Genomic DNA, 4,753 nt, shown 5'->3' on the forward strand with positions numbered 1-4,753 from the left:
TTCTCTCATAGAAGATCCTATTACTATAATAGCCTCCCTAAACCTATAGTATCCTACCTTCTCCACTTGTATATATAGACCTAAGGTCTATACTATCTACACCACAGTCTAACTTGTGCGGGTTAAGGCTTTTGCATACTTTTAATAGTTTTATTTATAATTTCACTGTCTCACGCATCACGAATTACATAGACAGTCATACACTGTCAGCGAACTCTTCCAAACTATTTATTTTCATAGATGGCATGAGGAATGTCATTATTGACTATGATTCCAGTCACATACCTATATGGTTTTATCATAAACATGTATTATGAATATATAAAACTCGAGAATTTTTTTGGACTTTTTTTATTAATAACAACATTCTAACAAAGCCTATTTATTGACGATTGCAGATCAGAGTGGAATAGCTTCAGTTGCATTTTTGAATGCCAAAAATTGTGCTCAGATTTAGCGAAACATTTTCAGTTGGTACCACACACTTTATGTACACATTTAATGACCAAGTGGCAGTTTAAAATATCATTAAATAAACAACAGTAACATTCATTTGAGTGCTAAACAACTGAGGCAGAAGAACACTCATCATTCACAAATTCACAATAAAGCCAGGTAATATTCAGCTATTGATTTTATTTAGCACTTTATCACGAGTTGTGTATAGTGTTTTGTTACACAATCAGCAAAAACCATTTTGCTACGGTCCATTCTATGTTCGTTCAAAGTTGCAGCAGATGGAGCTATTGTGGATGATTTAGGCTGATATCGCTTCCAGCCCCTGAAAATACAAATTTTATTAAAAGTTACTTATCTATCTTTAGAAGGAAAATGTCATTAACCAACTTCTAATAAATAGGAAGTAATTTTTACCGTTGTGGAAGCTGTTATAATAGCCAAATTTTAAGCAATGCATACTACATATTTTCTTCATGTAACCAGTGCTAATGGACTCATATGAAAGCAAATTCAACCTTTAGAATACTTCATTCATAATTGGCACTTACTCGAGTCCTGTACGCTTTGCCATGAAGCCTCACGTCTCTTCGGTACAACCACAGATCGGTCGGATTTTTTACATCCCTAGCTTTCCACTGAAACACAATTGTGCATTTAGCTTATTTAAAATAATTACTTATATAATAATTGTCACTAGTGCAGTGCACAACTTAGTTTAGAACCCTGGATTCTAAAACCAATAGTCCTCTAACAGATGGCGCCACTATACCTAAAATTGCAGCGTGCGTAATGTGCGAGCGTGTGTTATGGGCAGAGCTCATATCAGATAAATTGAAACTTATGGACGGACTCTGTAATGGGCGAGTATACTATGGGCGCTTGGGTCGTCTCAATAATAAAATGATGGTATATAAACATAAATTGTATTTACCAAAGTCTTTTAATGTTTATGTATTCTCTATCAGCTTATAATTCTACTCTAATAAAAATAACCATTAAAATGATCCTCTGCAACTCACAATCCCACCACACATGCCACTGTGCACAACTCGCAGGTTGGGAAGCGTAAACACAAATTTATACTTGTATTGTAATACCATAATGCTTACTTCATTTACTCTTCCACAGCCCAAATACCCAACCAACACCTCCATATTGATATCTGGGTAATGCTATCCCCCGGGCGTGGAGGGAGGTGACCGCAACGTGGCAGCACTAGTGCTAGGATGAGTGTTAGGATAGGGTCAGGGTCAGGGTTAGGGTTAGGGTAGGGTTAGGATTAGGGTTAGGGATTGGTTAGGTTAGGATTAGGGTTAGGGTTAGGGTTTTTGCATCATGATATCTGTCCCACACCATAGATTAATTTTGTGGTTTTTGGATTATATATAGCGCTCGCGAGATATATATGTTTAGTGGTATGGTTAGCGATGGAGGTATTGGAGTTAGCGTTACCGGGTGAGTAATGGTTTTGAAGTATACATCAACGGTATCACGTGATCCTCCCTCCACGCCCGGGGGATAGCAACACCCTTGATATCTATGCATAGCTGATTGTTCACTTGTTAGAATAATCACTCTTGATCTCGGGTACAACGTAATTTACCCAGAAGAACCTCATAAATTCCTGCGGTAATATTGCTCTCCATGGTTTTGCAAGCAGAAATATCTGTCTATTTACCATCCAAAAATCCTTATCAGCACAATTACATTGTTTGGCCAACAGTCGTGTACATCATTCTTGCTCAACACATACATGAGCCGAGTGGTTGGGATCATCCTGGAGCTTGAAAGTCGGGATCACTTGAACCCAGAATGCAATATGCCACGATTACTCATGACGTATAATCAGGGAGTTGGCTCTCGTTGACAAATACGAAATAGTAATACGACAGAGCGCGATATTTCCCATGAGTTTTACCCAAGTGCAAGAGTGATAATTCAAACTAGTTAACATTCAGCTACACATAGATGCCAATATGGAGGCAGTTGGCTGTGCATCACTGCATTTTAATAAAGATGTAGAGAAGAGAGCATTGTGAGGATTTGGCACTCATGCCCACAGTCACTTGGAGCGTTTCAATAAAATATAATGCTAAATAAATACGAAATCGATTTACTACCAGTCTTAATGTTTCTATACTCTCTTCACCTATTATTGCGCACAATTTCCTGTAAATGCCGTCCAAATGCTCATCTGCAACACACTGTCACACGCTGGCCGCCGCACGCTAGCTGGCTGCACCACTGACAACAATAATATAAAGCAGGTAGGAAAGTGTGCTGCAAATTTGCTCGACGCTCGCTTGATTTATACATACAACACAAATATTCAACCATTCTACTCCATCTTTGTTTCTATTTGAAGAACAGTGTTCACTTGTTATAAAAACATACTGTCTATGTTCGTAACGAGCTGTGTCACGCGAAATACACCAAAGCCTGACGAAATTCTCGCGTTCGCTCCCATTGCGCAGTTTATGTAAATGGCTGCAGTACAGGGCTATAGGTGGCGCACTGCATTTTGGAAACTACCACGCTGCTTTCCACCTCCCGTGTGAGCCCGTCAAAGCCGCCAGTGGAGCGTTGCAAAACGCTGCAGCGTTGTGGCGGCAAAAATGACGGTCAGGAGAGCGGCCGGTGGCTGTTTCCTGATTCCGACATCCATTTACATAACTGCGCACGGGAGCGAACGCGAGAATTTCGTCAGGCTTTGTGTGATTTCGCGTGAAACAGCTCGGTTACGAACACAGACAGTATGTTTTTATAACAAGTGAACACTGTTCTTCAAATAGAAACAAGATGGAGTAGAATGGTTGAATATTTGTGTTGTATTCGTATGAAATCAAGCGAGCGTCGAGCGAATTTTGGCAGCACGCATTCCTACCTGCTACTGCTAGTAATACTAATACCAGACTACAGTATATATTTACGCAGTGGCTACGCGTCCGGATATCCACTCACACAGTGATCGCGTGACTCGCGTACACGCATGATTGCGCAACGGGACGCTCTGCTGCCGTCTATCCTTTCATCCATCCTCTCTCGCTCACACACACACACACACACACACACACGCACAGCTCTCTCTCCCACACACACACACCTCTCTGATCTCTCTCTCTCTCTCACGCATACACACACACATACACATTCCATTCCCTTTTCTCTCTCTCTTTCATGCACACACCACAACACACACAGCACGCACGCACGCACGCACGCACGCACGCACGCACACACACACACACACACGGCAATCAGCAGAGCGTCCCATTGCGCAATCATGCGTGTACGTGTGCAAGCTCACTGTGTGAGATGGATGTCCGGACGTGTAGCCTAGCGGCTCCTCGTTCGGAACTGGTCGCGTAGCCACGGCCATATATTTATGTGTCAGTGTGCAGCAGCTAGCGTGCGGTGTACTTTTGTGTTGCAGATGAGCATTTGGACGGCATTTACAGGAATTTGTCGGGCAATAATAGTGAAGAGAGTAGAGAAACATTAAGACTTGGTATCGGTAGTAATATAGTATTTCGTCTTTATTTAGCATTTACTCAATAGGCCCTTATTTTATTGGAACACGCTCCAACTCCAAGTGTCTGGTGTTCAACTCGGGGTTCAACTGCATTAGACTTACTCACAGGCACTTGGAACGTCTCAATAAAAAAAAAAAGGTAAATAAACACCCGGAAATGTTTTATACGACAGTCTTATGTTTTCTACTCTATTTCGCTATAATCACTGTAAATCGTGAAATGTAAGAGGACGAGAATGTCTGTTTATACCGAGTAATGGGGCGCATTGCATGCCAGGGATGAGCTGCTGCGCCTGCGAGCTCAGCTTTCGGGGGCCGGCCAGGCCAAGCAAATGCTCGCGGAAGTGAAGTACGCAGCAGCCCGACTCACAATCGTCGAAATTCGTAGCGCGCGTTAGGGATATTCGGATGATACGTCTCTTTCATTTTAGCGGAAGAGAACTTTCGCTGCAGGATTTCACGGAGATATCTTGGCCGGGAGTAAGGTAAGAACAAAAGCCAGCGTTATAATTCGAACAAGGTTGACACATTTATATACACATAGTAGTGATGTTCAGTAATCTCAATTATACTCGATATCGGTTGAACTAGTGGCTCGAACCTAAGCGCTTGGTTATCAATAATCCATATCGATTTCAGCGAAAAGAAAGAAAAACAACATCGAAATAAATGTAAAACTTGAACAAGAAAACTTGAAAACTGATGAGATCAGAGATATCATCGCTATTTTAGTTCGGGATCCCCCGACATTCGCCGTCAGTT

General features: G+C 41.6%; 1 long non-coding RNA gene across 1 annotated transcript in view; it reads right to left on the reverse strand.

Annotated features, from left to right (window-relative positions):
• Positions 1–333: 333 nt before the first annotated feature.
• Positions 334–4,753, reverse strand: part of LOC106813122 — a 6,788-nt gene continuing 2,368 nt past the window's right edge. The window contains exons 2-3 of the long non-coding RNA XR_001394427.1: positions 1,008–1,094; positions 334–781 (exon numbers count right to left, since the gene is read on the reverse strand). This is a non-coding gene — a long non-coding RNA (uncharacterized LOC106813122). The remainder of the gene's footprint in view (positions 782–1,007; positions 1,095–4,753) is intronic.

This window comes from Priapulus caudatus, unplaced genomic scaffold (assembly GCF_000485595.1).
Source record: "Priapulus caudatus unplaced genomic scaffold, Priapulus_caudatus-5.0.1 Scaffold22, whole genome shotgun sequence".
Taxonomy (NCBI): Eukaryota; Metazoa; Priapulida; class Priapulimorpha; order Priapulimorphida; family Priapulidae; genus Priapulus; species Priapulus caudatus.